The sequence below is a fragment of the Papio anubis genome, chromosome 17 (assembly GCF_008728515.1).
Source record: "Papio anubis isolate 15944 chromosome 17, Panubis1.0, whole genome shotgun sequence".
Taxonomy (NCBI): domain Eukaryota; kingdom Metazoa; phylum Chordata; class Mammalia; order Primates; family Cercopithecidae; genus Papio; species Papio anubis.
The window spans coordinates 38,689,352-38,711,142 of NC_044992.1; the positions used below are offsets into that span (position 1 = coordinate 38,689,352).

Below are 21,791 nucleotides of genomic sequence, written 5' to 3' on the forward strand. Positions count from 1 at the left end.
ACATGTTCTTGAGAGCACTGAATCAAATAAATAAGCTGGAATTCAAAATAGTTTTGGTTCAAGAGTGAGAGCCGTGAGGGCCTCAAATGAAATGGCTTCTTTTTTTTTTTTTTTATACTTTAAGTTCTAGGGTACATGTGCGTAACCTGCAGGTTTGTTACATATGTATACTTGTGCCATGTTGGTGTGCTGCACCCATCAACTCATCAGCATCCATCAACTCGTCATTTACATCAGGTATAACTCCCAATGCAATCCCTCCCCTCTCCCCCATCCCCATGATAGGCCCTGGTGTGTGATGTTCCCCTTCCCGAGTCCAAGATGGCTTCTTTATATATTACCATTAAGTAATGTTTCTCACATATAAATAAGGTTTACTGAAAAGCCCAAGAAAGACGTGTAGTCCTGCTAGACGGTTATTCTACTGTTCAGTAGTCCTATGGAGTCTCTACCATATGCTACACACTTTTCTAGGATCTCTGTGCTTCTGGTAGCTTCTGGTCTGATGCACCATCACAACCCTAAAAAACTTTTCATGATGAAAAACAAACAAGCAAACAAGCAGCAAACCATTAGTTATAAGGTTGTACAGTTAAAGTTATTTTTTCTAGCAATGTTATCTTCTGAGAATAGGTAATAAAAGAAGCAATGATAGATTGTTCTTTCTGGTAAATCTTCTTACGGTATATACTTTCATGACTGTCATTTATTTTGACACAGAAAAATATTATTACCAACCCAGTGAATAGAGTGAAAAAGTAACTTGTGAAAAATTAAATCATTCAGTGGGTTGATTACAAAAAAGTCACGATCAGATGAGATTTCACACACAAACTTTGAATACAAATTTTTCGTAAGCCTACATTCAGTGTTCATTGGTATAAGAAAAGTCTGGAACAGGGAGTAGTTTGCCATTTTTTATGCCTTGAAAACTTTTTGCTTCTTTGAATAAAATCTCGCTATTTCCCCTGGCCTTGAGCCTACTCTAACTTTGGCAGAAATGATTAGCAACCAATGAAACAATATCTGTTTATGAAAACAACGCTGGAGAGCTACATGAATAACTCACAGGCGAGGAAGCTCTAGAGTCGCAATCAGTTGCAAGGGTGATTTACTATTTCTGCAAAATGCTCTAACTGCATTAATCTTTGCTCGGAACTGAGTCACTGCAGAAAATGACACAAGCTATAAGTAGCTTCAGTCACACACGCTGGAATAGAGTTCTGTCAGACCACTTCCAGAGGCTACGATGAATCATCTTGCTACTTATTTTGAGCAGCCCACAAAAACAAAAGGAAGGTAAGAGGCAATTCGGTGCCTTGGTGGCAGGTTTTGGACTGATTTTTTTTTTTTTTTTTTTTTTTTTTTTTGCTTGTGCCTGTAAAACTGTCATCTCTAAAATAAGAAAGGTCAAGGAGAGAAGATATATAGTGACTGGGGTAGTCTAAGGGCTCTGCTAAGACCACTGCATTCCATGACTACAGGGGGAGCCACTCCTTACTGGGTGGGGCAATATGAAATTGTGCAACAGGATGGCCCTATGGATGTGGCATTTTGGTACTTCAATACACCGTGACTGTGAACTTACCTTTTTGTCTTGCCATACAGACCCACTTGTATATCGCAAATCTGTCCTATCTTTTTGTATTTCTCTACCTTTCATTGGTGCATGTGTATGCATGTACATGCACACATGCATGTGTGCAAGGGTGAGGAGCAATAGTTAACTCTCTCTCCATACCTTTCCACTCTTGATGGAGGGAAAAATACAGAATAAATACCTCTGATGGATCTTTAGGATCTCACTTATTTGTCTGTGTTTTTCTGGGAGAAAGAAGATCCAAGTGGTAGGAATGGAGTCCATAACTTAATAAAGCATAGATTATAAAACAAACAATATTGGAAAAAAGGAAATCCCGAGCCAGAGACAAAAAGACAGCGCCATATGCAATTCTCAAGCTCTCCATTATTCCAAGGAATAACAGTCACATGAGTGGGCTTGAGACTCAATCCTTTCTGAATCAAGCCTTGTGATCACTGTAGCTGAAAATCTAGATGTGGGCATCTACTAAACCAAGAATGGATCCTGCTCTGATGGGGGAACTCGTCTTCCCACTCCATTGGTGCTCCTTCTTATAGAATAAGCAAGAGAAAATGGCCTTTTCAGTGGAGAAACGAACAGAATACTTGCCACTGAGCAGTCTGTATTTGCAGTACCTGCAATTTGCAATATTGCCTGGACAAGACAGCTTTGTACTTGGAAATTGGGATGATGCAGTCTCCTTGACCACAAGAAAGATGGTCCCAGTCCCATGGAAACTTAAACTCGAAGGCTGCCCCTTCAGCTAGGAGACAAGTGAGCTCACAGACCTTAACCTAGTTTGTTGTCTAAGCAACACAGGGTCATGTTTGCATAATTTTGCTCTTTGAATAACATTCCCAAGGGAAGAGGAAGTATTTCTCTAACTGGTGAATTTTTGAAATTGAAGGAGGAATGTGTTGGTTAGCATCTTCTGGTTTTCATGCTCCTATAGAGCTGATCTCCTTTTGGACATAGGGATTTTCTCTCCAATACATGCACCTTATTTTAGGGGAGGAGAGTGCGTTCTCTAGGAGGGGTTTATTAGTTACCTATTGCTGCATAACAAATTACCCTAAAAGTTACTGACTTAAAATATTTATTAGCTCACAGCTTTGTGGGTCAGCAATCCTGATTTGATTTATCTGGCATATCCTGTGCTTCATGGTCTCTTAAGGCTGAAATCTAGATGTTGTCCACAGCTACAGTGATCACAAGGCTTGATTCAGCAAGGCTTGACTCTCAAGCGCACTCATGTGGCTGTTTTTCAGAGGCCACCCACAGATTCTTTCCATGTGGGGCTCTCCAGAGGGCAGCACTCAGCAGGGCAGCTTGTTCATCAGAACCAGCAAGCTGAGAAGAACCAGAAAGAAAAAGAGAGAGTGCAAGCAAAGTGGAAGACAAAGCTTCTTGATAATGCAATCTTGGAAGTGACATCCTGTACCTCTTTCTGTATTCTTTTTGTTGTTGGTGAGTCACTAAGTTCTGTCTGTACTCATGAAGAGGGAATTGATAAAGTTGTGAATACTAGGAGTATACTGGAGTATGAAGCATCACCAGAGGCTACATCAGAAGTTGTCTACCTGCCGGGTTCAGTGGCTCACGCCTGTAATCCCAGCACTTTAGGAGGCCAAGGCAGGTGGATCACGTGAGGTCTGGGGTTCAAGACCAACCTGGCCAACATGGTGAAACCCAGTCTCTACTAAAAATACAAAAATTAGCCAGGTGTGGTGGTGGATGCCTGTAATCCCAGCTACTCAGGAGGCTTAGCCATGAGGATACCTTGAACCTGGGAGGTGGAGATTTCTGTGAGCCGAAATCACACCACTGTATTCCAGCTTGGGCAACAGAGCAAGACTCAGTCTAAAAAAAAAAAAAAAAATAGTTGTCTACTACAGGAGATTATCAGAAAGTAGTCATGGCCATACATTTATATCACATATTCCAGTATAATTTTCATCAGGAATACAGCTGATATTTTTATCTTCATCTGCCTCTCTCTAAGTCTTTCTCTCAGTTGAATTTGAATTCAGATTAGGTGACAACATTTTTGTTCTTACAGATGAGAACATTTCTGTTCTTACCTTTTCCTCTTCTCATATTTTTTCTTTCTCACTTACATTGATAAATCTTGCTAGTTTTTCAAGATTCAGCCTCAATATTATAGCCCTTAAGAAACTCTTAGCTCTAATGAGCCAGTACTAACACACACATCAATTGCTGGAGATATTATCTAAGTATGAAAGAAAAGATAACTAGAGTTATTTTCCTCAATAGGAAAACAGAGTCTGGAGGTGGGTATTCTTTCAGTAAACTCTACTCCTAACCCAAGGTCTGAAGGTGAAGCTGGAGATAATTCACTTATTCACTTCTTTTTTTGACCGAACTTCATGCCTTTCCTACAGAATAACTTCATTTCTTTAAGACAAAGTTGATAAATTTCTCATGCCCTTCTTCTTACCTCCATGCAATGGAGTCTTACAGTCTAGCAGAGCATTTTAGACTTTGTGGGGTGAGTAGTGATGCTTGTCATGCCCACCTGCACCCATTTTGGAGATGTGTAGAGACTAACATGTTCGCTAATCAATGTGCAAGATTTTTTTAGGCATCATACATCTTACACCCATACTGAGGAAAGAGTGTTTTGTTTATTGGACAAAAACTACTCAGGTTTTTAGGAGTCAGCAGGTTCTCTACTATTCTGTATCATGCTTGGTTTCTTATCTCTTCTAGTTATAGCCAATTGGAATAATAAAAAATCTCATTAGCTTTCTAATATATGTTCCTGTTATTTCCAGGAATATGTGTCAGTCTTAATATAATCTTCCCTTCAGCAGTCCCATTCTGATGGATGATTTAGGGGGGTGTGTGTGTGTGTGTGTGCGCGCGCGTGAAATATTGCCAACATTTTCTACCATATTAGCAAACAAAAAGAAATAAAATAAGTAAACTAAGTATTCAATACAGTAAGACAGGTGAAGAGGGAACATGACAGAGAAAAGAAAGAAGGGATTTATAATGGGGAAGAAACCTTTAATACTGTAGGCAAGAAAATAAAAATAAATGTGGAAAATAAAATGAAGTGCTTGTCTGGCAATAAGGCTATAAAATGATGCTTTTGTCACTTTACACCAACAAATTTAGATATCTAGATTAAATAGTCAATATAAAGAAACCATAACTAAACAAAATTACTCAAAATATTTGATTAAATCAATAACCAAAAAATCCCCTGGAAATTTCTATTTCTAAATATCACTCTACATACAGTTTCGTAGGTGCATTTCTATCAGGCTTACAAGGAACCATAGATTTTTATGATGAAACAATTCTAGAGCATAGCAAAAAAGTAAAGCTCCTCATATTATTTACTGCAGGTTATATTGCAAACACAACAAAATCAGGCATGATTAAATACATACAAAAGAAGACGAGGGGAAGGAAGTTTCTAAATTCAATAAGCACCGGTTATGAACAATAGCTTGTTACTATGATGCTATGTCTAAAATCCAGGGGCTTTAAGAAAATAAGAACTCTCTTTAGATTCTGGCTGAGAAGACTTTAATTCAAATTTTGATTGTGATAGTGAAAAAGAAAGTGCTATATAATTATATGAATAAATATATCCTCTGGCAGTTAGTATGTTTTATGAAAGACAATAGGTACTTTTGATTCAGAACTGGCAAGTCTTCCACATGAAAAAGAAAAGTTGTTATTAATCAACAATGCATCTTACAATAGAGGGCATCTTTGAATCTAAGAAAAATGGCAGCCAAAGTAGTGGAGTCAAAGAGGAAGTTCAAAAGAAGTAGCCTTGGAGGACTAATTAAATTCTTATAAGTGAAGTAAAACTTCAAGTGAGGATGTTTACTTGAAGAAGGCTTGAAGGATTAATTAAAATATCACAAACTGGGTTAAGTATAACTTCAATTAGGAAGGAATGGCATAGATTACAAGGATGTAGAGAGCCAGGGCTTTAGCCCAAGGGGGCATTGAAAGGAAAGAACCAAGAGGAACATTCACAGAAGAAACAAAGATCAATTTGAGGAGGAGTAATTATTTCATGTGAAAGGATTGAGTTTCAGTCCTTCATATTAGTCAGATGAAGAAAGGCATGTCGGGATGGATTGGTGCATAACAAGCACATAAGGTGCATGGAGAAATACGAGATTGGGAATGGTATCATGAATATAATTAAGGTTACAATAATTATTACATCTGAGGCTGTGACTGTCTTCCAAAAGAAATGTTATGTGAAGTATGTTTCAGTCATACACTTGTCTCCTGAACACAAGAAGAGTGTTGAAAGACTTTTACCTAAAAGCAAGAAAATAGATTTAGGGAAATGTGATGGTAATCTTATGTGTCAATTTCGTGGGTCACCAGGAACCTAGATATTGGTCAACCATTATTCTCTGTGTTTCTGCAAGGATGCTTTTAGATGAGATTAATATTTAAATTAGTGGACTTCAAGTAAAGGATATGTTCTCCATAATGTGAGTGGGCCTCATCCAATCAGTTGAAGGCTTGAAAAGAACAAAATGAATGCCCTTCCCTGAGGAAGAGACTTCTCTAGCAGATTGCCTCTGCATTTCATCTACAGCATAAGCTCTTCTCAGTTCTACAGCAGATGGCCTTTAGACTCAAATTGGAACACTGACTCTTCTGTGTCTTCAGCCTATCTCTCCACCCTCCAGATTTTGGGCTTTCCAAAGTCCAAAATGTGTGTAAGTCAATTTCCTATGATAAATCTCTTTCTATAAATATTAATATTCTATTTTTTCCTGTTTCTCTGGAGAACCTTGGTTAAAACAATAAATAAGCAAAAATGTATTTATGATGTCAGAAATTTACATGTAGCTACTAAGATTAAAGGAGTGAAGGATTTTTTTTTTCCTTTGTTCAGACATGTTAAAACATAGGTTTATAAATGGAAGGTAGTGGTAAAAAATTACTACTTTTTTCCTATTTAATGTATGAGATATTTGTAATACACGCAGTGGTATATATTGTTCAGATATTCAGACATATACCTTAAATGTCAAAAACATGCATGAGAATGATACACTCTGACCTTGGGACATTAGCCCCTTAAAAAGAGAAAGGAAAGAGAGGGGACTGAGAGAGTGAAACTTCACTCGTGTTTATGAATATGTGAAAAGCAAATAGGGCAAACTCTCTCTAATCTCATAGGTAGATACTTTATTGATTTTAACATTGTTTTCTGTACTTTTGTGATTAAAATATTTCATAATCAAAATGGAAATATTAAATAAAATGAAAAATAAATCATCTGAGATAGAATATAGATGTACATTTCTTTTTTCTTCTGAGGGACAGTTGCAGAGGAAGGCATTCGTTGACCATCTATAAAGTACTATTTGTTGTGCCAAGTGTTATAGATATGACTAACCCACAAGACCAGCCTCCTTCACTTAGAAGCTCCATCTAGAGATTGACACAAAGAAATGCAAGAGATGTTTTTCAACCAGAGGCATCACAGACCATCAAGGAAATGATTCTGTTTCAGAGAAAGCTCAGAGAAAGACTCTTAGAAGAACTCATATCTGAACAGTTTCAAAAATGAATGGGAATTTCCTATAATCAAGGGTTAGAAAAGCTTTATTAGACATCAGTGGTTTAAAGGCAAGAAATTACAATATGATCAACGAAATAAAATACAGATTAAACTATAGTAATAACCAAAATTAATTTATCAAAGGTTTTAAAACTTTAAAGAGGTAAAACCTGTACAATTTGGTGCTAAACGCAGGGGGATAAAAGGCAAATGGATGTCTAATAGGAGAGAAGTATTACTTTCTTTCTGGATACCCGAGAAGGATCAGTCTGTCAATGTATCTTGTGAAGATAAGCTTAAGCATACAGAATGAAGAGAAAGGCTAAAACAAAATAATTATAAATAACAAGGTCATTAATGGACAAAGAAAAGGAACAGGAAAAGTTGAAAGACAAACTAAAAAAGAAAACCCACCAACTTAAAAGACAAACCCAAATAATGAAGAGAAAACTAAAAGGTCAAACTGAAATGAATTCATAACTAACATGCCAATTATTAGGAAATTTACTAAATACATTGTGATACATCCACTTCTTGTACTGTTACGAAATGCTTATAAAAAGGGCTATGAAAACTTTGCATTATAAAGCAAATATTTATGGTATAGTGGGAGACACAATTACTTGTATGTCATGCTTATTATGTATTACTAATATAAGCAGGGACACCCCAGGATGTTCAGACACTGAACAATTTTCTGTGGGTTATTGTCTATATAAATAATTTTATTAGTTAGCAATATATTACAAGATTAATTGGTCCATGTAATGCACAGTGATTAAGTGGTGAAGATTTAGAATAATGAGTAGAGAAAAAGTTAGGTATTTGTAATTGTATAATTAGTACATGTATAGATTCTTCACAGTATCCAGACATCATATTTCTTCTTTTTCAGGTCCAGAAGCTATATCTTTGAGTTCTTTCTTATCACATGTCCCATTTTGGCCACTTTTCTATTCCTATTATGAGAAGAAAGTAGCAATGCTGTTATTTCTAACAATGCCTCATGGTGGACCATCAGTAGTCCAAAGCCCTGACCTCATCTTGTGTCAGAAAGTCACTCAAAGTCAGCATTTCACCAACCATTCTGATGGTTCCATCTCATGCAATCACACAAAAGAAATGCCATGCTGCCCAGTGGAAGCAATCTGCTTGTTACGCTACCCTCATGCACTAAAGCCATTTACAGGACCCCAGGACAACTCCATCCGTGGAAATCCAAGAGATCACCAGGGCATCTGGCAGATCCTACTAGAAAGAGGCGTGGTAGGCAGAATGCCCTCTTCCCAATGTTTACACTCTTATTCCTAAAATTTGTGAAGATATTACATTCCATGAGCAAAGAGGCTTTGCAGATGCAATTACGGTTGTAGATGTTAAAATAGGTAGATTAATTTGGAGTATTTAGGTGAACACGATCTGATCACATGTGCCTTTAAAAGCAGAAAGCTCTGTGGAGTCACAGAAGCAGAAGGGCAAGTTAGAGAGAACTAAAGTGATTATTGATGAAGGTTAGGAGGGACCTGACCCACTGTGGCTGGAGGAAGGCTACATGGAAAGCGTGAAGAGGAATGTGGGCAGCCTCTAGGAGGAAGGGTCAGCCCTAACTGACAGGTAGCACAAAAATGGGGTCCTCAGTAGCACAACTGAAAGAGATAAGCTATTAATACAAAAAGTAATGGGCATGAAGACTCTCTGTAGTTAGGGGACATGTGAGAATCGTTCCCTAATTGTTTATTTCTGACTTGGGGTTTCTGAAGGTGAGAAGCTTAATGAATAACACAGAGAAAAGAGTTCATGAATAATTGTGCCTGGGAATAATATATGAGCAAAACTCTCTTTCAAGGTCTTGGTCGTTGTAGGCCAAGAAAAATAACCTGATCCGTTTGTGTGGCTCCATGTATAGGTGCACTGCTCTGTCCAGGGAATCATTAGGCAGGAAAGAGGATGTCAGGCCCAAAGGATTATTAGTGAGGGAGAGATACAGCATCCCTCATGATGGTCCCTCAGTGGTGGAGGGAGCAAGGGTGATGCTAAACCCTACTGAATGAGAACCACAAAGCAAGAAGGCCCTCCTTGCCATGAACATACTACCAGTTTCATAAGAAGAACCCTGTGTCCATCTAATACCACTCTTTCCTACTGAAGAAGGATGATGAGTACGTTTGATATTTAGAGCAGACCATCACATTACCCCACTCTAGGAAGCCAGCATCGTAGGTGCAGTTTGGAAGCTGGTGGGTGGAAGTTGATATAAGAATAAAATAGATTTTACAATTGAAGTTTCAAACCAAACTGAATATTTAATACCCCAAATTACTGGAAAATTGAAGAATATATCAATATGCTTTTAAACAAAACGGAAGGGAAATCCAACATGGAATATTGACAGGCAATTAGAGAAAATTAAACCTTTAAAAATTTTTTGAGGCTTGGTGCAGTAGCTCACTCCTGTAATTCTAGTGCTTTGGGAGGCTGAGGCAAGTGGATTGCCTGAACCCAGGAGTTCAAGTCCAGCTTGGGCAACATGGTGAAACTCCATCTCTAATAAAAATACAAAAATTAGCCAGGCTGGGTGGCATGCTGTAGGGAGCCGAAGGCCTGAGGGTCGTGACTAGCACGGCATTCCACTGAAGTCTATATGATCAAACAGCAAACTGTTTATCATGAATGCAGAATGTGAGCAAACTCGCTTCTGTGCCTGCCGCCAGAAGGTTTGCTGGGGACAGTCACTCTCTGGCACTGTGCTCCTAGAGGTTATTTACTGGAATATCTGGAGACTGCTGTTCAAAGAACGCAGTCATGCAGGCCTGCACTAAGTCAATTAGCTGACCACAACGCCCCCTTCTCCTGATCTCCTTTACTCAATAAATGCGAAGGGCTGTAGAAGCTTGTGCCCTCATTCACTAGAAGCAAGGAGCCCCCGACCCCTTATTCCAAATATACTCTTTTGTCTTTGTCTTTATTCCTGCCTTTGTCCTCCTTTGTCACAGCTACTCAGGAGTCTGAGGTGGGAGGATCACCTGAGCCCAGGGAGGTCAAAGCTTCAGTGAGCCATGATCATGCCACTACACTCCAGCCTGGGCAACAGAGTGAGACTATCTTAAAGAAAAAAAAGGAAAAAAAAAATTTTGACACTTGTAAACATGGCTGATGCCTACATGCATTTTATAATTTTAAAACATCCACGTTTCACTTCCATGTGAAAACTCAGATCTTGAATGTGTTTTGTAAAGGGTGAAGTTCTTTTGCTGATAATAGTCTTGAAGATGGCTGTGTGAGTGTTTGCATGTCTGTGAGGTAGAGTGTGTATGTGCATGCTACAAGAGTAGGCAAGTTGAGAGTTAAATTGTACAGGACCTGCACTCTCTAGAATGGATCAGTGAGGCAGTATACAGGGAGGCTTTACTCTGGGAAGTCATTACATCTTATTAGTAAAATAAACAAAGTCTAGAAGTTCAAAGTTGGATTATGAATTACAAGAGATCCAAAGTTTTCTGCCTTCTAATCTTATTTATAGTGATAGATTTCTGAGTAAAGTATTATGAATTTTGTTTAATGTAGCCTCATCCAATTCAGTCAACATTCAATAGACATATATTAAGCTTCTATTAACTACAATATAAGAAGGAAAAGAGATAAGTAACCTGTCAATTATAATAGAGTGCCACAAATTGCTAAAGATTTTTATAGCTTTAAACCATATTAATTGAAATTTTCTAACATCTCACAAGGTTTGGAATTGTACCACAAGACACAGAGACATGATTTGTGTCCTGATTTTAAGCAAATTAATGGTAGAAATATTTAAAAAAAAAAAAAAAAAAAAAAAAAAAAAAACCAAAAAAACCCTCTGCTTTCCCAAGTTTACCATTAGGCAGCAGGATAAACTGGTGTTAGAATTCTTTCTAAGTTCTGAAACCTGGACACAAAGAGAAACTGAAAAACAAGTGAACAAATAAACAGCAACAATGACAATAGTAATAAAAACTTCCACTTGCTCCCATCTTTGAAAAATGTCATGTCTCAGAAAGGAAACAAAAGCATAACCTAAATTTAAATTGTATTTATTGCTGATGTTCAGGATATTAATCAAATCTGAATTAAAATGCATTATACTTTCTGTTGTATAAAGAATGACTACAGTGATACAGCTGATTAAAAAATTACTAGAACTTATATGATTAATTGAGTGTTTACCCAACCAAATAGTGTTTTGCAAGTGTTGTTCCTGAAACCCAGAATAATTTTGAAGTTGCATTTTGGAAGTCCCTCCAGGGTCTGAAGCAATTTTTTCTACACATTTTACTTGGGGGAAGCAGTTAAAAGTGATTTTGAGTCACATGGTTGAAGAGGTCAATGATCGAGGCAAATATACTGTCTTCAAAGGATGTTTCCTTGGGAAATAATAATTGTGGTGATGATGATAATATCTTCAAAAATAATAACAGCCACTATTCACCCATATTAATGCTTCCCAGAAGCCAGGCTCTGTGTTAAACTCTTCGTATACATATTTTCTCATTTAACACATTGAGTAAGGTCTAAGTTAGGTGTAATTATCATTATCCCTAGTTTGTTGCAAGTAAAACTGAATCCTAAGATGGTCAGTGTATCTGGACTGAGAGTATGAGGGACAAACCTGTAGAAGATACTGAAGGGTAGCGGGGACAGACTTTACAGGGCGTTGTAGCTCAGTGAAGAATTTGACTTTGACTCTCAGTAGAAACATAAACTTAATTTATGTTTTTAAGGAAATAACTTTGACTGCTCTTTTGAGGACATACTGCAAGACAGCAATGACAGGAGTAGGGAGACCCTATTGGCATAATCATGACGAGAGAGTGGCTGATACCAGAGTGACAGCAGTAGGGACAGTGGAAAGTGGTCACATTGTAAACATTTTGAAAATAGAGAAGACAAAATTTGCTGATGAACTAGTTCTAGAGTTGATAGTGAATGAGGGATTAGATATGACATCAAATGTTAGGTAGGCATAAGTAACTAGAAGAATGGAGTTAGACTTAATAAACGTGGAACTGTCTGTAAAAGCCTGTATTTATAGGGAATGAACTCATGTGGAGCTCATTTTTGGATATGTTGAGTCTGCCAAGTCTACTAGATGTCCAAATGAAAATGTCAAGCAGACAACTGGATGTACAGAACTGTAGTTCAGGACTAAAAACATAAAACTGTGAATCATCAGTGTATGGATTATATGTATTTTTATTTTAGATGTTAAATAACCAGCCCAAGGCTCAAGTGGCAGAGTCGCCTGACTCCAAAGCTCATAATCAATTAATAAACCATACTGCTACTATAATCTTAATTTTTTATTAAAGTTTACCCGCAATATTAAATCACTCATTTAACAAATATTTATTTGACCCTGTTATGTTCCGGACACTTTGCAGATTGTTGGAGATAGAGGGATTGGATTAAGACATACTGTGTGTGATTTCTTGTTACAAAAATTGTGCAGTCAAGTTGAGAGACTGTCTCAGTCCTGAGAAAATCATAGCTTAAAGAGTCAATAAACCCCTATGGTCCCAATGACAAAGAATGTAGCCAGGAAATGACTTTAGGAGAGCTTTTAAATTTTTGAGTTAAGATGTAAAATTAAAATAAAACAATTGTGTTGATTGAATCATATTAATACATTCCTGGTTATGAATTGCTTTTGGAAACTAGCCAGGTGACCATTACATTTTATGTGAAATATTTAGCATACTAGCCATTCTTTACTGAGATCTATAACAAATAATAATATCAATATATCAATATTTATTAGGTTAAAATAAGCATTTTTATACAGGAGAAGGAAAAATATTCTTTTGGATTAATGCTGAGTCTTGGTATTGGGCTAAAGTCTGTTTTCTCTCATACCCATCTATTAGTTCTCTTCTCTGCTTTCTTTCTATTTTCTGTCAGGGACAGTATTCAATTCACATTGTCTCTGGCTATTCTCTTTCTATCAAAAGCTATTCCAAAGAAACAATGAAAATTTATAATAAAGACTTTAATATGCATTTAAGTCTGCTCTGCCCTTCTTGGGGTTATGTTTAGTTTATGTTGTCACATCGCTGCCCCACTGAACAAGGGTTCGAATGTCTATGTACAATTGTGTGGTGGATTTTTTATGTGTCAGCTTGGTTATGGTGAACCACATTTTTCACAATTTCACTTCTCTTTTCCTTTTGTGTGGGTAAACTGCAGATTCTTGTGTGAGATTTGGAGTGTAGAGGTGAAGCAGCAGCCCTGTTGAAGCTCATACATGCCAGTTACCTACTGACCCACTTCATGGGCACAGAGCCGAGAAAGGGCATGCAATAGCTCCTTCTTCCCCAGGGTCCTCCTTCAGATTCTCTGACTCTTGTGCCAGGTGTGGGTGTTTAGCTCCATGGGGAAGGGACCTAACTTCTGCAGGACACTCATGCCATCAAGGTCAAGGGAAATAAGAACTGACACAAGTTATAGTCCATCTTTCTGAGCCTAGTTAATACTTGTGAGTTCCAACTAGTCATTTATTTTTTAAATAAGCCTTTTATTACAGAACCGTTTTAGATTTACAACATTATTGTGAAGATAGGGTTTTCACATGTCCCATACCTATTTATGCCTGTTATTAACATCTTAGATTAGTATAGTATATTGGTTCTAAGTAATAAATATTCATACATTATATTATTAAGTAAAGTTCATACTTTAATTTTTTTCCAGTATTTTCTTTTTGTTTTAGGGTCTCATCTAGAAGTACCAAATTACACTTAATAGCCACACCTCCTTAGGCTCCTCTTGGTTGTCACAGTTTCACAGACTTCCATTGTTTTTGATGACTTTGACAGCTTTGAAAATTACTGGTCAGGTATCTTGTAGAATGTCCCTCTATTGTGATTTGTCTGATTATCTTTCTCTTTCCTAGTTATACTGCGATAATATGTTTTTGGGAGGAAGAACACAGAAGTAAAGTGCCATATTTTCACATCATATCAAGGGTATATACTATCAATATGACTAATCACTGTTGATGCTAACTTTGATCACCTGGTTTTAGGTAGTGTTGGTCAGGTTTTCCCATTGTCAAGCAACCCTTTTTTCTTCCTCTTTCTATATTGCACTCTTTGGAAGAAAGCCCGTTATGGTCAGCTCACATTTATGAATGGGAAATTATGCTCTACCTTCTTAAGGACAGAATATCTATATCTATTATTCAGAATTCTTCTGCATGAGAGATTTGTCTGTTCTGCCCCATTGACTTACTTCTTTTGTTCAATCACTTACTTGTGTCAATATAAACTCATGAATATTTATGTTCTTATTAGGGTTATAATCCAATACTACTTCATTTTGTTGCTTAAATTGTTCTAATATTGGCCACTAGGAGCCCTTTCGGTTGGCTCCTATCTCTCTGACATCCCTATCATAGTGTTTGGTTTATTTTTGAGCACTTTCTTACTTTCCGGCACTACAAGATGATGTAGGCTCATCTCATATATTTCTCATTTCACTTCTAGAATCAGCCACTTTCCCAGTAGTTTTGCTTCCTTTTGTTAAAAAATGATATTAGAAATCAGTCTGGACACCGAGGTATGCTTATTGCTACAGGAGTTTCTTTGCCAACAGGCCCTCTCAACTGTTTGGGCCAGAAGATATTTGTGTGTATACTAACCAGTGTATACAGACATATCTATAAATATTTCTATATGTAACCATCTGTATCTATGTTTAGCTAAACATGAGTCCATATTGCTGTCTCCAGGGATACTGCTTGTTCTTGCTTTTACCCGGTTTACATTCATCTTTCCTTTTCCAACTTCTTGCCCTGTGCACTTCAAGATCCAGCATTGTATTAGCAGATAACATCATGACAAGAGACTGTTTAAGCAATTTTCACAATTTGTGTAACGTTAAATCCCTGTAAGAAAAATAAAGGCAATATATGTGTGTGTGTGTGCATGTGTAGGTATATATGTATATATTATATATAAGCATATATATTTACATGTATATGAACATATATTTATATAAATCTATGTATATATGCATGTATGTGGATGTACATATATATGCATATTTTATTTATATATACATACACATATATACACACATGTGTATACATATATGGTAAACCCAACTTATTCAACTTCAGGTATCTTTAGTGCAGCAAAGCCAATCGTACACCATGGGGAAATGTTGGGTATCTCAGTAAGAGGGGATTAGAAAAGTCTGTTATAGTATTTGAGCTTTGGTTGAGTAACTTTGGGGAGGTTCTAAGGAAACGGAGGTTTGCTCTAGATTGGGTGTTATGAGAAAGTAGAGGTAATTTTGTGATTGAATATTTTAATAAATATTATCTACAGGAAGGGCAAATGAAAGTAGGAATAAAGCTACAAATGGCAAAACATAGTCTCTCATTTAAAGAGAGAGAGGACTGTTTGCTATTTTGGGTTGCACAATGACTTGTCTGAGGTATGTGTTTAGTGAAATTGGTTTTGTCTAATGAGAGAACTGAGTCATATAGTTGTAAGCATCAAATCAGTTTGTAATAACATTGAGGCTTAGCTAAGGATGTCAGATCTGTCTTCAGAAATCAGCATCTTTTTTGAACATTGATATATCTATTGGTTGATCTATTACTATCTATCTATCTATCCATCTATCTATCTATCTATCTATCTATCTATCTATCTATCTACTTACCCATCCACCCATGTGGCATAACAAAAACAAGAAACATATATTGAGTCTTTGCCCCTGTATCCTGTCATATAACTCCTAAAATCCTTGGGATCTCAGATGTGATAAGTGTCTTTCTGGATGCTAACAGGATGACTGGTGCCTGTGGACTCCCGGCTAGCCTCAAGATGGGGACTGGTTTCCAGGAAAAGCACCCATATGATTAGAGGGTTAGAAATCTCAGCCCCAACTTCTGGCCTCCAAGGAGAGAGGGGCTGATGATTGATCCAATCACCAATGATAATGGTTTAATCAATAATGGTTACATAATAAAGTCTCCATAAAAATCCAAAACAACAGAGTTCAGCGAGCTTCCGGGTTGTTAAACACTTGGAGAACTGAGAGTGCAGCTTCCTCAGAGGGCACAGATGTTCCATGCCCCTTTTTGTATACCTTGTCTATGGATCTCTTCCATCTGGCTGTTCCTGGGTTGTATCCTTTTATAAGACACTACTTATAATTATTTTAATTTACTTTATTACAAATAAATTGTTTTCCTGAGGTCTGTGAGCCATTCTAGCAAATAATTCAGCCTCAAGAGGGAGTAATGGGCCGGGCGCGATGGCTCAAGCCTGTAATCCCAGCACTTTGGGAGGCCGAGACGGGTAGATCACGAGGTCAGGAGATCGAGACCATCCTGGCTAACACGGTGAAACCCTGTCTCTACTAAAAAAATACAAAAAACTAGCCGGGAAAGGTGGCGGGCGCCTGTAGTCCCAGCTACTCGGGAGGCTGAGGCAGGAGAATGGCATGAACCTGGGAGGCGGAGCTTGCAGTGAACTGAGATCCGGCCACTGCACTCCAGCCTGGGCGACAAAGCGAGACTCCGTCTCAAAAAAAAAAAAAAAAAGAGGGAGTCATGAGAACCTCTAATTTATAACTACTTTGTCAGATGCACTGGTCACAGACTGGACTTGAAATTAGAATAAAAAGTGGAAGGGTGGGTTTGTGGGATTTGAGCCCTCAGCTTGTGGGGTCTAATGCTATCTCCAGGTAGATAGTGTTGGAATTAAGTTAAACGGTGGCACAATCAATTGGTGTCTGCTTGGTGTGTGAAAAAGACAAACATTCAACTGTCCGAAGTGAGGTATTGAGAGTGGTCTAAGTATAGAAGAAAAAAACAGTTTATGTATTTGCTACACATTTGATGTCAGATAAGTGTGATTTACTAGAATAGCACTAGCTCACAGAAGCATGTGGTTTGAGAAGAGGAAGAATGAAAGGGCAGAGGATGAGGAACTTTAGATTTCTAGGTGGTCACGTGGTCACCCATGGAAGAGCAGCTGTGCTGTGCTCAGTTACTAAAAGTTACCAATGGGATGTAGAGATGGATATGACCCCCAGAGAGCTGGTTCCCTGAATGTGTAAGAAAATGCAAACTAATAAGGAAAATGAAAATTAATATGAAAAAGGAAAAATATGCCGTCCCTTAGTTATTGTTATTTGTAACAATAAAATGAAATTAGAAGAGAATGCTAGGTAGGACCTTGATGCTAGACCAAGCTCAGATTCCGTCTGAGATTCTGCCACTAACCTCAAAGCTGACTCCTATGGGAAAAATTATTCAAGGACAACAGAAAGTACCTCTTCGACCTCTGGTCACCAAGGAGACAGTCAAAGTGGAAGAAGCGGAAAACGAAGAATTTCCTGAAACCAGGGAATGTCATCTGAAGGAATTGTTTCATTTTCTGCATCAGTATCATCAGCTCCTTGAAGAAACTTTCCTAAAATGGATGCGAGAGTAATTAATTTGGGGGCAGTATCTTTGGCTTCAAATGCTGCGAAATCAAAAAGCATGTTTGGATTGATACAGGATCCACAGCTCACTGTGGGAAAATCAGACATAGCTGTACATGATCCAGACACAGAGCAGATTATTTCCAAGTGAACAGCTAGCCTGGTGGACTGGATAAAGGCCACGATAAAGTCTCCTTACCTTGAGAAGGACTGTTCACCTTCCTCTATAAATGCCAAGTGGAATAGCCCCAGATGAAGCAATGGATATGCTTTGTGTACAAGCCATGTGAGACTGGCTTAATGATAGCTGGGCTATTCACCTGCTGATTATGCCCATAACCCAGGTCCTGTTGAGTGCCGTGGTTAAAGGGTCCCTGTTTACATGGGCATCCCATAGAACCATATCACTTCAAAACCAAACAACAGTTCAGGAGAAATGTAGAATTTGCTGTCTTAGCTTCCCGTCATGGGTCTTACAGATGCTAATAAAAATATTAGATTAATTAACAAGAGAATGGGGAAAAGCTAAGGTGAGTCAAGGGACTGGTCTTAGTAGGGTAGAGATGTCTAAATGATTACTAAAAAATAGGTGAATAACGCAAATATTGATAGAAGAAAAAAAAAAGAGGAAGAAGAGGAAAATGAGGCGGGGAGGAGATAGGGGAGTAAAAAAACTTATCCCAGCAGTGAGAAAATCTTTAGATGGTTGTTAAGAAGCGGGATGAATGAAACAGACATTGATGAGGCTAAAACTATAGTTTAAATAGAACACTCCCGAAAGTTGAATGAGCCAAAGGAACCCCTAGCTTCTCCTCCAACATTAAAGGGATGCAAGTAAGTTCACCCTATTTACCCATGTTAGAAGAAATTTTGAAAGCTGAAAGACAAATATTACAATGAAAACTCTGGCCTGTAATCATTTTGGCTAATGGTCAGGCAGATTTATCTAAATAAAAATTAAGAAAATAGCCAGAGTCTCTTGGCTTAACCCTTTATTAGAGACCCAAACACTTTGCATTGGGTGAAATGGTTAGAAGATAAGTCTCTGGGACTCCTTGATATGGGAGTATAGACAGTGTGGTGCCAGAACTCATTGGTGAAACCCTGATGTGGGCTATGATTAGATTGAAAGGACATACAGATATATGTTGAGAGGATTCTGGAAATTGGAAGGCTTAAACAGGCTTTATATAAAGAAGTTGTGTCTCCTTTTTCTGAATGCTTCATGGGAATGGATATGATGTCTGGCTGGGGAACACTTCCCTGACCTAGTATTGTAAAATTGAAACCTGCTAATAAAGTCCTAATGGAAGCTACAGTAAGGGTTGATGGAATTCAGGTAAAAGTTTGCAGGAGAACTGGTATGGTTGAACAGGCTTTATGTGAAGTGATTGTAGCTCTTATACCTGATTGTATTATGGGGATGGACTTTGCATCTCACCAAAGAATGTTTCTCCTGCCTAGTACTGTAAAGCAGAAGGCATGTAAATCTACTCTTCAAGCAATATTAATTGGCCATGGTAAATGGGAACCCAGTAAGATTGACCAAGCCTATGAAGTGCAGAATTCAAGCTGGAGTGCTGATAGCAACAAACTCTCTGTGTGATGCTGTATGTGGAATGTAGCCTGAGGCTTGTGGCAAAAGCCTGTGAGTGGATGCCAGTGATGACTACTGGGATTCTGAACTAGAGAATTTCTGCTTGAGAGACTAACACGCTACTGGACATTAAATGAAACTGACTCAATGACTAAAGAACATAAAAATTATCTTCAAACCTGAAATACCTATGATGTCTTCAGAGACATCATAGAAATACTCTAATGGGAATGGCAGTGCTCAGAAGAGTCTCATAATACAATGGAAATGGTTTTGCGGGATGATTCTACCTGGGTAATACAAGGTAGGGATACTCATGTGCAAGTCACCTCATTTTCCCTAGGACAGATTCTGGAACTGTGTGAGGAATTGCATTATTTTTTCATTGCCTGGATAGTGCCCTATAAACAGCTCTCAACTGAACAACAAAGAGCTTTTTGGTTTGTGGACAGTAGTTCCAAGGTGAACAGACAACATCTTGTTTGGAGGGTCGCCACATTGATCAAGGAAGGTAGAAACAAAACAGCTCAGTGGGGTGAATTGCTTGCTGGTTTCCTAGCAGTAATGGAAGATTTGAAGTGGTAAAAGCTCCTGTGTTTATGTTCATAACAACTCATGGGTGATGACCAATGTCCTGGCCATATGATCAGGCAGGAGGGCAGTGGAAACCTGGCCTATCAAAGGGATGTCGATATGGTGTGCACAGCCCCATGGAAATTTGAAGGACACATTAAAGTTGAACTTGTCAGTGCCTGTAAGAAGAACTCTCTTTCAAATTTGGAAGGTGATTGGAAACACCAGGTGAACCTTTGGTGTATTCCCTTAAAGGGGCCACCTGCATCCATGAGATGATGGATATAGGAGGACTGCATCAATGCAGGGACAGGCTGAATGTAGACACTGTCCTTTTGCACCCTTTGAGGCACAAAATGCCAATAAGAACTGTTCTATTTGTCAGCCAAAGAGGAGAGACTACAGATGGCTATGTAACAGATTCCCCAGGAAGAAGGCCTTACATGTAACTGACAAAACAGACTAATGTCTATAGCCCCAGAGGCTGTACATGGGTCATGACAGGAATAGACACCGACTCGGAACCCAGGTTTGCTTACTTGCAGGTAGGTACAAATGCTCAGAATACCATTAAAGAACTGGACAGAAGCTATTTCATCCCTTTGGATGGCCAACCAGCATTGCTTCAGATCAAAGAAAACACTTTACAGCCTATAATGTTCAACAATGAGCAGATACTCTCCTCAGAGTAATAGCTTGATAGAGAATTGGAATAGGCTATTAAAACTTTGGTTGCCTAAAATGAGGGTGGAGGTGGGTGGGTAGAGGCCTGAAGGGTTGGCTTAACACCTGAATGAGTTTGTGCTTACACTCAACATGAGTGGTACTAAAGGAGTGTCCACATTCTATTTCTCTGTTTTTCTGATGGATCTGGGGAAGAGGAAGTGGGGAAGATGCTGGTATGACTATGCAATATTTCCCAAGAAGGTTAGATGCTGGTATACTGACTGTACTTTTTTTCTTTCCTTCTCACACTACCTCACTATCTACTCCAGTGATTCTATTTCTTTTAATGGAACACTGACTAATACATTGTGAAAAGGAAAATCCCTGAACTCCTACACATCATACCTCTTTAGCATTCCTCAGGCCCTGTGTTCACCTAATGAAGGACAAAGTCAATCACAGAACTACCTGCAGGAAAACTCCATGAAGGTAACAACTTATAGCAGGGAGTTTTATGTATGCAACCCAGCTCAAAGCTTATCAACTGTGACCAGGATTGGAAGGGGAGCCTAGCAGTCTCTCCTTGGCTGGAACAATGTGACGCTATATTAGCATGGCATGTTCTTCACAGAGCCAGTTTGAAAACATTGGTTCTGTTGCTTGTTGGGATAGGACAACCAAAAGTATTTGTTTTTGTGGCTCTGAACGCTTTGGTCTTGAGATACTGGCTGAGTACCATTTGACAGGTTTTGTCCATGTGAGGAGGAAATTTGTATGTTTTTCATTAGCAGCAACCCAAGTTATCTTGAAGACATAATATCATTTAGCAGAAAGAGGGCTAGGGTGGGAATTGAGAAAAGTAAAGATTATCCTTCACTCTTCCCAACCAACTGTGTGAGCTTGGACAAATTGCTTAACGTCTCTGCACTTGTTTTCCTCATTTTTACAACAATGGGAATTAACGCATTTATTTATCATGGCCCTTTTGACTTTAATTTTTTGTGTGTGCTTTTTATGTTGCAACAACTTATCAAGTATAAAAAGAAAGTAATTATTCCAGATTTTATTATTTCTGTGGAAGCAGAAGCAGAACTTTTAACAAAAATATGAAAATAAGGGTTAATCTGAAAAATTTGGTTTAAAACTCTAAATTCCTATATTTCTGAAAAAGGACATTTGGGATTCCTAACTACATCTCTATCATATTAAACAGATTTCAAGATGCCTTTGGTCCTTACAGGAAAGTAAAAACAAGGGTGGGACTTGAAAGAATTATTTATCGTGATTTTGTGTTTATAATTAATACACATATCTTTTTGAAAAAT

At 38.1% G+C, this 21,791-nt stretch overlaps 2 long non-coding RNA genes across 2 annotated transcripts in view; one reads left to right on the plus strand and one right to left on the minus strand.

Moving 5' to 3' along the window:
• The window catches only part of LOC110741612, a 71,111-nt gene that overhangs the window by 30,289 nt on the left and 19,031 nt on the right, over positions 1-21,791 (plus strand). The window lies entirely within an intron of this gene.
• The window catches only part of LOC116271053, a 36,490-nt gene continuing 32,047 nt past the window's right edge, over positions 17,349-21,791 (minus strand). The window contains exon 3 of the long non-coding RNA XR_004179429.1: positions 17,349-17,617. This is a non-coding gene — a long non-coding RNA (uncharacterized LOC116271053). The remainder of the gene's footprint in view (positions 17,618-21,791) is intronic.